This window comes from Natator depressus, chromosome 6 (genome assembly GCF_965152275.1).
Source record: "Natator depressus isolate rNatDep1 chromosome 6, rNatDep2.hap1, whole genome shotgun sequence".
Taxonomy (NCBI): domain Eukaryota; kingdom Metazoa; phylum Chordata; order Testudines; family Cheloniidae; genus Natator; species Natator depressus.
Genome location: NC_134239.1, coordinates 130,949,712 through 130,961,939, shown reverse-complemented (window position 1 = coordinate 130,961,939; position 12,228 = coordinate 130,949,712). Strand labels below are relative to the sequence as shown.

Here is a 12,228-nt window from a genome sequence, read left to right as displayed (position 1 = left end):
CTGGTGTGAAACTGCAAGCTTGCAATGCTGAAACAAGCCCATAGTTTTTATTCTGAGTGTTGTGATATGTGCTATCAGATGCGTTATCTCTGACACTGTGTTAAGTATTACAGATTACACAAAAATAGAATCCGTGCCCCAAAGAGCTTACAATTAACCCTTGTGCGTTTGTTAGACTTTCTTAGAGCTAGAGCCAGTGGCTCAAGTGTCAGGATGGAGACCAATGGATGCAAACTGGCTATTTTGTCATGTATGCAGGACCCCAAACAAGGTTTTGTTTTGGAGTGCAATTAAGCAGAACCTGGAGAAGGATGAAGAGAAGTTCTTTGGAGCTCAATTAGCTGACACTATAGATATGGCAACTGGATGTGCTGGAAAAGCTAAAAATCTGCCACCGCAGGTGCCTGCTCTCAGTAAATCTCAGAAAACAGACAGTTATTCAGTCGAGTTAAAGATGAGTCTGTCCCTGAACTGACAACTCTATGAAACTGTCTGCTCACATCCGTCTCCTAACAGTCTTGCTCATTGCAAACTTCAGGACGATGATTGTAACATGCTCCGGACAATACCTTCTATCCATGTCATTATATTTGAATTGCTCAGGTCTGTGCAATCTTTCCAAAAAACACGTTCCCCCTTTGAAAATGCTGTAATAACTCATTTCCTGTCAAATTTAAACTAGTAACTAGACCACTGTGATGCTAAATTAAGTTGTCTCATCCAGCTGCACTGTTAAAGGGGGAAAAAGGCTGCATAGTTCTAGAGCTGAACATGACTGGCATGGAATTCGCTGCCGTCCACTTTTCCTGCAGCCATCTTAGTTTCTCACTAGAGGCCTAATCCAAAAATACATTGAAATAAATGGCAAATCTCCTATTGACTTTAAAAGGCTTCAAGTCGGAGCCTTAATTCACACCACCCGAGTGTATCTCGTGTTAGGAGTGTCTTCTTTTTCCTGTCGGAACCTGAGGAATAAATTTGCCTTTACCAGTTTAAATATACTGTATAATAACACACATTTCTAACTGAAAAGCCACATTTGAAAGAAAAAGTGAAACATTCTGTTTCACCCTGATTGAAATGCTTCATTTAATTTTTCTTCTAAATGAAAGTTTGTGAAAATAGGCACATTCCAGCAGCATGTTTCAACTTCAACAATATGGTGATTTCTGAGGGTAAAAACTTTCCACTGGGAAATTTTCAACCACCTCCACTAATAATATTTCCCATCACTTCTCTGACTTCTCAGACAAGAGGGGAGATCTTTGTATCAGCTTTTCACCTTTCGATAGGCATTGTTTGTAAGTGTTTTCTTTTTTTATTCCTTTCTAAGCCTTTATGTATCTCATTTAAGATGTGCCTTGAAACTGCAGTATTCAACATAGCTGCAAGAGATGAATCCAGGAGGGACAATTCTACAGACAATTTCCAGGGAAGTTTAAACAAAATTTTCCTGTACTCTGCTTGCAGTCCTTGTGTGTTCCTTTTCCATGCACATTTTAAGAAACAATGTTACAAGCAGGAATGTTCACCGACACAGTGAATTTTAAATAAATATTGGAGATACTTGGAAAAATTGATTTCTAGTTTTCCAAAAGTGGAAATGTGCAGAAGAACAGTAATTCTAAGAGTTGCATGTGGCCTGTGGGTACAATCAGCATGAACAATACTTTACATACTTATTTTATTTTACTACCATGAGTAGTCTCATTAATTTCAATGGAGCTACTCACCGAAGAAAAGTTAAGCAACTGCATGAGGGGTTGCAGGATCAGGACCTAATGCAGCTGAAAATAGCAATTTCAAGTATTTAATGCTGCCTGTCCACAAATTATTTGCAGATCATAATTATTTAAACAGGTTTTAGAGTGGTAGCCGTGTTAGTCTGTATCAGCAAAAACAATGAGGAGTCCTTGTGGCACTTTAGAGACTAACACATTTATTTGGGCATAAGCTTTCATGGGCTAAAACCCACTTCATCAGATGCATGGAGTGGAACATACAGTAGGGAGGTATAAATATACAGCATATGAAAAGATGGGAGTTGCCTTACCAAATGATGGGGGATGGTCAGTGCTAATGAGCCAATTCAGTTCAGGTGGAAGTGAGATATTCTCAACAGTTGACAGAAAGGGGTGGAAACCACTTTTGTAGTGCTAATGAGGCGAGAAACACACACACACTCATTCACTCACTCTCTCTCTCTCTCTCTCTCTCTCTCTCACACACACACACCAGTCCCCATACTGATTGACATTAAGACATAGCAAAAAATAAAACAAAGTCTGAATATACTTGGCGACCAAACAGGAATGTTAACTCCTGGGGTTGTTTCTCTGGGTATAGGACCAGCAGTCATGTTTCCAACAGGCACAGGGGGCGAGGAGAGAAGCGTTGCAGTATAGTCTGTTGCAGGGCTAAGTTCAGCAAAGTCAAAAGCAGCAGCATCTCCCGGTGATTATTCTCTTTAATAACAGAAGCCGAAGGTGGGAGCAGTGATGCTGGAGTGCACTGTCAGCACATCGATATGTTCTCACCTCCCACATTAGGACTGTGTCACAAAGAAGGCTCCCTCAGGAGTTATTATCGTTCTGGCCCTTAACCTGCTGAAAGTAATCATGTGTAGAGCATCCAGGCAAGCCACTGCATTTCCTGAGCCCAGCGCGGGAGCCGCCTTGCTTAGAGAACACTGCCCTTTGGTAATCTCCTATGGCAAACCCAGGGGCGTACATGTGTCATCTCTGAGCTGACCTGACAATATTTCATTACCAAGACACTCACAGAAGAGTTCTTTATCCTCAATTTCACATCCTGCCCCACCCACATCAAGGCTCCCAGCTACCGCTTCCCAGCATTCACCTGGGTTGTGATGTCACAGCTAGAATAGCCACCATCACAAAGCAGCACCTAGCATGCACTGACTCCAGAGCCCCACTGGCCCCACCCTGCAATGAGCACATTGCCCAGAGCCCAGACTTATTGGTTCCTGCTGTGTTGTGTCTGCCAGCCCGGTGCTCCTGCTGGGCCCCGTTGAGCACTGGTCACCATGACTGAGTCCAGGCTGGATCAGGCCCAGCATCCTGTCTCTGAGAGTCACCAACATGGAACGCTTCAGAGGAGGTACCAGAAACCCCCTCACTGGCAAAGAAATAGCTACCTGCAGGTTTTCCTCTCACCTCAGGCAATTAGCAACAGGGTTGCACCTTGAAGAAGTTATTAATGTAGATCTATATAATTTCTTTATTTTGGATTCCTACAGTCTACGCCGGGCTATAGGCATCTCTGAAATAGGTTATAAAAAATACAATAAAATGTGTGTGTCAAGGATGCACCTATACTTACAGGCTGAAACTTGCCAGCCTTTGCTCCCCATCCTTCAGATCATTGCCCTGCAGATAGTGCAGAGAGGTGGCCATTGCTGAATGAGTTGGGGATTATTGCCAGTTTTTTAAATGAGGATGGTTGTGGAATGAATAGCAGTTGCTCCAAACTCCAGACCCGCTCTGTCCACTCTGCTGGAGCTTGTGCACTCATTTCCGTTAGTCGTAGGCTGAGGGGACCCAACACACTTCCACTCACATGAATCTCTCCTGGGGGCTGGCCTTCTAAGCCTGAGACCAGATGCAAAAATGCTCCTTAGCTCCTGCTGGGCTTGTGCTTAACTGAGTACCAGGTCTCAATAAGCTGCACCAACACAGGGTTTGCAGTCAGCCCACACGCCATGGTAATGGAGACAGGAGCGCATGCTGCAACTGTCATCAGACCATGGCTCATGGATTCATGAGAGTGACCGTTTGTGCACTAAACACGAGCTGAAGGAGAATCTATTCTCACTACTGCATCCTGAGATGAAGCCAATAGTGAGACCAGAAGTGCAGATAAATGACAGGCAGCTGCTGTTCTATTCGCTAACAGCCTGTTTCCAACTCGCTGCCCCAAACCAGTATCCCCAGCGATCACGGATCTCACCTTGCTGATCCTCAGAGCCCGCAATGTTCTGCCATCCCCTTAGCTTCCATTAGCAGGTGCTGCAGCTGGGAACCCAAGTTGCAGGCTGCAGAACAGAGCGCATTGGGCATAACAAAAACCACGTCCCCCGACAAACAAGCCAATCCCTCTATGACACGTGGGGGACTCTCTTCATGTGCCATCTGCGCACCAGGTGCTAGGTAGGCCGCCTAGCTACGCACTTCATGCACTGCCCTCACATGAAAACATGCATCCCACCCACTGGGCACTGTCCCACTCCTGCCTTGCCTGGTCATAATGGGCAGCAGTTTCCAATTGACCACTCAGACGCGGAAGCCATGATAGGTGTGAGAAGGCCAGAGATCAGGTCACCACCCAATACTCCCCCTCTCTCATGGGAGTTCCCAGGGACGCTGTGAACGAAGTCAACCCAAGCCCAGGCTTGGGCTCAGTTGCTCAAACCAAGGCTTAAAACACACCTTCTTGGTGTAGCCCTCTGTCATAACCATACAGTTAAGGGTAGCCTAGAATTCCTCCTTACCTGTAAGGGGTTAAGAAGCTCAAATAACCTGCTTGGCACCTGACCAAAAGGATCAATGGGGAAAGAAGATACTTTCAAAGCTGGCGGGGGGGAGACTCTGTTTGTGCTCTTTGTTTGTGTGTTCTCTGGGGAAGCAGAGACGCATCAGGTGAGAAAACTCCTTCTCCTAAAATCATCCTAAAATGAGTCCCAATATTGCAAAAAGAGTAAGTAAATAAAGCAAGGTGAGTTAGATTATCTTTTGTTTTTAACTTGTGAATTTTCCCTGTGCTAAGAGGGAGGTTTATCCCTATTTTTTGTAACTTTAAAGTTTTGCCTCGAGGAGAATCCTCTGTGTTTTGAATCGGATTACCCTGTAAAGTTACCTTCCATCCTGATTTTACAGAGGTGCTGCTTTTACTTTTTTTCTCTATAATAAAGTTCTGTTTTTTAAGAATCTGGTTTACCTATTTGGTTGGTAGATTATTCTCAAGCCTCCCTAGGAAAGGTGGTGAAGGGGCTTGGGGGGATATTTTAGGGAACAGGAACTCCAAGTCATCCTTTTCCTGAATCTGTGCCTAACTCACGTGGTGGTGGCAGTGAATACCGTCCAAGGACAAGGAAGGATTTGTGCCTTGGGGAAGTTTTTAACCTAAGCTGGTAGAAATAAGCTTAGAGGCTCTTTCATGCAGGTCCCCACATCTGTACCCCAGAGTTCAGAGTGGGGAGGGAACCCTGACACCCTCCCTTAGCACCAATGTGCTGTCTAGAGATAAGCACCGACACACATCAGGCTTCTCTGCCCAGAGCCTTGGAAAGAAGCAAAGCCCTGCTCCTGCTGGGCTGCTGGGCTCGTTAGGCACCGAGTAGCATGGGATGCTCCAGTGACAGGGGCCGTGTGAAACTGAGGGAAAGACCAACCCTAATGCAAAAGCCTGAAAACAGCCTGTCTAATACTTGCTCTACAAAAGCAAAACCAGGTTTCCATTCCCAGGCTGCCCTCCGGCGCCCCGGAGAAGGGAATGGGGGTCAGGCAGATCTCTGGAGAACAACCCAGGTGGCTCAGCTCCCTACAGCAAACCAGCAAGGACCCCACGCCACCCACAGGGATGAGGGCAACACAGGAACAAATGCACGCATCCACCTGGCTACTATGGCTGGAATCCAGCAAAGGAACCGACCGGCAGCATGATGTCAGCACAACAACGCTCCCAGGGCAAAATCAACCTCTTCCCTCAACCCTGACAACCCTCAGCTTGGTGGTTAAGGCATTCCCCGCAGTGTGGGGAGCATCTGGTCAGTCGCCTCCCCACCCAGAAAGCAGGGACTTGAACAGGCTGCTGCTAGCTCTGAGCTGAGTGCCCAAACCCCGGGGCTGCAGGACAGGCCGATGCAGAGTTCTCTTCTTGAAGCTGCTCCACGGTGTGTAAATAATTCAGTATTAATTGGGCCCGAAAAGGAGAGAGAATAACTCTACAGTACAGGGGCTGGTAGTGGCACCTGAAAGCGGGCAGACCCCTGTTCAAGCCTCTTCTCCCCAGCAGGCAGAGGGGGGAATTGAAGTCGGGTCTGTTAGCACCCGACCTGAGCCATGGGCAATACCAGCCCCGCTCCCAGCTGTTAGGTGTGTTCTGAGCACTCCTAGCATTGGGCCCTGCAGGCAAGAGAGGTGCTACCCTGCCTATCTACATCTGCTCTGAGGGTTTCACAAGGACATCGGTGTGAGTCAGAGGCAGCAACGGGGTGGGGGGGGGAGGAACCTTTTGCAGCAAAAATGTTGGCAGCAGCTGAGTGGGGGGTTGGTGGATCGCGGCAGCGCCGATGTCCCTTTGTGCATCGAGCCCTAACTCCTTCCAGTCACTGTCACCCTGGCAAGATTCACATTGGTCATCTGCAAAAGAAATAGCCCATCCCCCAGCCCCCTGGTAGCAAAGCATTGATTTGCCGTGCTTGGGTGTATACTCTCCAGTCAGCTACTGATGGGGGGAGAGGGAGGATCACAACTAAAAGCTATCGGTGCAGAGGTCAAAACCCGCTAATGAAATCCCTGTGGCTGGACGCAGCTGTCGTGAAGAAGGTCATTTCACCAGGACACTGTAAGAGGGGCATGTGCTCAGGGCAGTCGCTCTTAGCTCTGGCTGAGGGATCGAGCCTTCCATGGGGAAAGAGAAACTGTTAACGAGAGAAAGCCTGGTAGAACAAAGCCAGTCTTTGACTGATCTAGCAGGGGCTGGAGGAAGCTTTCTTGGAACTTCTGATTTGAAGCTTGAGCTGAGAGCCACTCTTTTCTCTTCAGCACCTGGGCTTTTGGGTCTCTAATATCCCTACCTTAGATAGTGCGTCAGACTGTAACCAGCCAGATGAATAGTTGCTATCCATACAGGCCCCTGCCTGATTCGTGCAGATTAATTTATCTGGACAGCCGGCTCTAACTATTTCTAACAGAAGAAATATCATGCACACAGGGAGACATAAAATGTCCTAACCTATATTAGAGAATTTACCCTTTCACTTTCAGAATGATTCAGAAGTTATAATCCAAACTGCAGGTTACAGATACTTTAGAGGGCCTTTTATATATTTGCCATCCAAAGTATAATCACCAATCTAAACAGCACTTAACTAAAAATATCTTTGTTTATGCTCTTTGATCATTAATTAGAGTGGGCTGCATTATTTAAATAGAATCACTCCCATAAGCACCAGGAATACAAGCTGCCATTCTGGCACTAGCGTGTGTCATTAAACACACATTCCTTTAAAAGCCCACCCATACCATCAGCTCTGGAGTCCTTCTGCAGGGGAGGAGCTGCTTGCCTGAGTTTATGAGGCGACAGCTGTTTGACTCACAGATGTCTGCGCTGGAGTGGGGGGGGGGGTGCAATTTCATTCTAATGAAGCAAACATTCCTAAAAAGAACTTATTCAGCTGTTTAAATAGAATTAACCACATGATTATTTTAAAGGTTTTAAGGCTGTTACTCAATGAGCCACCCGCTCTGTTAATGTGAAACAACCGGATGAACAAATGATAACGGCATTAGTTGCTGCTATTTAGGAGATCTACGCTCAGGAGCATAATCAGAACATCTCTTCTCTAGGCTGGGGAGGGGTGGCACCGGCTTCACTCCTGAGCACCTCCTTGGGAGTTGCAAGTGCCCTGGATCCATCCAGATCCCACCCCTAAATATCTACTCTGCGGAAAGAGACAGCGCAGCTGGAGTTAGCTTGGTGACTTGCTAATGAGAGCGCCTGGATTTACTGCCCAACTGTGGCATAGACAAGACCTCAGCTGCCATGAGGAGGTTTCCTGATGTTTTGCCACAATGAAGGTGAAGCTTAGAATTGTTCTTAACTAGGAAAGAGGGTTACCCCCCCCCACCCCAGCTCTGATAACCTCTACTGCTGCTGACATATCTCTGGGTTCGAGCGGCTAGCAGGCTCTTGTCATCATAAACCTGTGAAAGTGCAGACCCCTGCCTCACAGCCATGGGTCCTGTCAGTGGCTGCTTCCGAAAAGGTGAAGCCAATATTCAAAGGGACTAAGAAGCCGGTGCAGTGAAAGGCCGCGCCTGCAGCCCTGCTCTAGGTGCAGCTGCTGATACAGTTTGAAGGGATAGCGGAGTTTAGAAAAAAACTTGCCCTCCAGTTAACAAAGGAAATACTGGATAATAATGTTGCTTAAGAAATGGAATCGTAAGCTGATAATTATATTGTTTCATTTAACACCTTAGGTGACACTTGGGTTTTCATGACCAAAATGAAAGCAGAGGTTGGTTCTGACCGTGCACTGAACTATACTAGACACTTTGGCGACATGGCAGTGTCCGAGGAACATAAGGCAGAGAGTCTGCCTGTTGAGTTGGGAAGTGTTAAGCTTCAGATCCCTCTGCAAGGTAAAGAGATTGAACAGACAGAGCTGCAAAGCAAACAAAGGGATTGGGAAGTATATTTAACTTCTCAGCAGGTGAAAACTAAACTACACATTTTCTTATGAGTGCTTTATAGCCTCAATTTCTCAGTATAATCTATAACCTAAATATGCTGAAAATATACAGAAGGAAGGATCAGGAGGTAGGTGCTAAATTTAAGATCATGGGTCAGAGTTTTATCTATAAATCAGCATGTTTCCATTCCCCATTCTAGTCGTATATTACCACAGGTCTGTGGGGGCAATATGGAGGTAATAAGAGAGAAATCTTGAATTTCTTGTGGCTTTCTATAGGTAGCAAGCCCTTGACTACTGGCTTCTTCAAATAGCCTTTTATGTGCCTCTTTAAATGGACTTTTCTGCTCTGTTAGCAACATTTTAAGGGAGAGTTTTTGTTGCTTTTATTCCAAATCGCTAGCCCTCACAGAAAACTCATCTCCAATCTGGCAGATCTGTGAGAATGATCTTTTCATGTGAAGAATGGTGCTGTGTCTGTGAATATTTCACCATTTCTGGCAGTGAACAGCACTTTTAGGAACGTGAAATTTCACTTTTCACCTCTCTCAAAAAAACCCTGAATTTGTCGCTAGCTAAAACTTGATTTTCATCGATAAATTTAATCTTCCTCAGCAGAAAGAGCTTTGTGAAGCAAAATGGCATATTTCCACTAGCAGAAATTGCCTTTCATAAGTGAAAAAAGGTTCAAGGCATTTTTGTGCCCTAGCTCAGCTGAGATTTCCCTACAGCTGTGCCAGCAAGGAGAATGTGTTAATTCAGTAAATGGATGCTACGTGCAGGTACATGGAGTGAAAGGAGCAAAGCGCGTCCCCACTCTCCACTTTGTGGTTCTCATCAGATAACCTGTGGCATTGCCATCCTGCTTGGAAGATTGTAGATAAACCAGAAGGCATGGTGCTTTGGTTTAGGCACAGAAGTGGGCCTTGGGAGATTTGGATTTAATCCTAGTACTGACACAGACTTCCTATGTGACCAGAGGCCACTCACTTAATCTTTCTAACCCTCAACTTCCATCTGTTAAATGGGATCATCATTCCACTGAGACTGTAAACTTGCAAGTTTACACGTACGTACAGCACCCAGGGCAAGGGGTTTGTGTCGGTCCCAAGTGGGGGCTGGGACACACTCAGTGAAGCCATGCCAGGTGCATAAGTATAACTGGTTTTATTGCCAAAGCATAATAAGCCTCCCAGCCTTCATGCATTACTAAATACATGCTTTCTAGCCAGCAAGCAAGCAATGCTTACGCCCCTTCTGCTACGGACAGTCCTGGACCCTCCTGCCTTGTCCTTGAGGGCTCGTAGCAGGCGCTGCTTCAAAGTGGGGAATTCCTGGGCACCCACAAGGCCACGGTCCACAGGTGAGACTCTTCATCTGAGGCAATTCACATAGCTGTTTTATCATCACCTCCTTCTAACAGGGGAGCGTATTCACCCACAAGCAGGCTCTGGCAGGACACACTATTGCTTCCTATTCGCACACTTCACAGTCTTGGTCCTCGCTTATCTCTTCACTTGTTTACCCAGTCGAGAGGCTGCAAGCCAGCTTGGTGGGTCAAAGCCAGTTCACTACTAGCTCCCCCCAAACCATGCTGTAACAGCCCAAGGCAACTTGTGGTCAGTCCCAACACTCTGCAATCTTCATTGGTCCCTCTAGGTGCTACCTCAATATACATACACAAAATAGACACACCTCAAGAGCATAACATTATTTGTATTTCATAATCAGCTGTGTAAAATGCACCAAAATGCTGCCCTGTCCACTGCTCTTCTTTTGAAACATTACTTCTTGGTGACAGAAAACATGACTCAAGAGAGGTCCTAGGAAAGGTGATACATGATCTCTGGCTTGCCTGTAATTTATAGAATATTGTTGGAAAACAATGAGTGAAAAATCTTTTGGCTTAACAGTTGTGGCCCCATCACAAATATATGTGTGAGTAATAAGAGTGATGTAGTGGTGGGAGTCTGCTATAGACCACCGGACCAGGGGGATGAGGTGGATGAGGCTTTCTTCCAGCAACTCGCAGAAGCTACTAGATCGCACGCCCTGGTTCTCATGGGTGACTTTAATTTTCCTGATATTTGCTGGGAGAGCAATACAGCGGTGCATAGACAACCCAGGAAGTTTTTGGAAAGCGTAGGGGACAATTTCCTGGTGCAAGTGCTAGACAAGCCAACTAGGGGGGGAGCTTTTCTTGACCTGCTGCTCACAAACAGGGAAGAATTAGTGGGGGAAGCAAAAGTGGATGGGAATCTGGGAGGTAGTGACCATGAGATGGTCGAGTTCAGGATCCTGACACAGGGAAGAAAGGTAAGCAGCAGGATACGGACCCTGGACTTTAGGAAAGCAGACTTCGACTCCCTCAGGGAGCAGATTGGTAGGATCCCCTGGGGGACTAACATGAAGGGGAAAGGAGTCCAGGAGAGCTGGCTGTATTTCAAGGAATCCCTGTTGAGGTTACAGGGACAAACCATCCCAATGAGTCGAAAGAATAGTAAATATGGCAGGCGACCAGCTTGGCTTAATGGTGAAATCCTAGCGGATCTTAAACATAAAAAAGAAGCTCACAAGAAGTGGAAGGTTGGACATATGACCAGGGAAGAGTATAAAAATATTGCTCAGGTATGTAGGAATGAAATCAGGAGGGCCAAATCGCACCTAGAGCTGCAGCTAGCAAGAGATGTCAAGAGTAACAAGAAGGGTTTCTTCAGGTATGTTGGCAACAAGAAGAAAGCCAAGGAAAGAGTGGGCCCCTTACTGAATGAGGGAGGCAACCTAGTGACAGAGGATGTGGAAAAAGCTAATGTGCTCAATGCTTTTTTTGCCTCTGTCTTCACTAACAAGGTCAGCTCCCAGACTGCTGCGCTGGGCATCGCAACATGGGGAGTAGGTGGCCAGCCCTCTGTGGAGAAAGAGGTGGTTAGGGACTATTTAGAAAAGCTGGACGTGCACAAGTCCATGGGGCCGGACGAGTTGCATCCGAGAGTGCTAAAGGAATTGGCGGCTGTGATTGCAGAGCCATTGGCCATTATCTTTGAAAACTCGTGGCGAACGGGGGAAGTCCCAGATGACTGGAAAAAGGCTAATGTAGTGCCAATCTTTAAAAAAGGGAAGAAGGAGGATCCTGGGAACTACAGGCCAGTCAGCCTCACTTCAGTCCCCGGAAAAATCATGGAGCAGGTCCTCAAGGAATCAATCGTGAAGCACTTACACGAGAGGAAAGTGATCAGGAACAGTCAGCATGGATTCACCAAGGGAAGGTCATGCCTGACTAATCTAATCGCCTTCTATGATGAGATTACTGATTCTGTGGATGAAGGGAAAGCAGTGGATGTATTGTTTCTTGACTTTAGCAAAGCTTTTGACACGGTCTCCCACAGTATTCTTGTCAGCAAGTTAAAGAAGTATGGGCTGGATGAATGTACTATAAGGTGGGTAGAAAGTTGGCTAGATTGTCGGGCTCAACGGGTAGTGATCAATGGCTCCATGTCTAGTTGGCAGCCGGTGTCAAGTGGAGTGCCCCAGGGGTCGGTCCTGGGGCCGGTTTTGTTCAATATCTTCATAAATGATCTGGAGGATAGTGTGGATTGCACTCTCAGCAAATTTGCGGATGATACTAAACTGGGAGGAGTGGTAGATACGTTGGAGGGCAGAGATAGGATACAAAGGGACCTAGACAAATTGGAGGATTGGGCCAAAAGAAACCTGATGAGGTTCAATAAGGATAAGTGCAGGGTCCTGCACTTAGGACGGAAGAACCCAATGCACAGCTACAGACTAGGGACCGA

General features: G+C 46.4%; 1 long non-coding RNA gene and 1 pseudogene across 1 annotated transcript in view; one reads left to right on the top strand and one right to left on the bottom strand.

Annotated features, from left to right (window-relative positions):
- Positions 1–12,228, bottom strand: part of LOC141990246 (uncharacterized) — a 148,704-nt gene that overhangs the window by 22,901 nt on the left and 113,575 nt on the right. The gene's annotated exons all lie outside the window — the stretch shown is intronic.
- The window catches only part of LOC141988384 (nuclear ubiquitous casein and cyclin-dependent kinase substrate 1-like), a 74,743-nt pseudogene continuing 70,820 nt past the window's right edge, over positions 8,306–12,228 (top strand).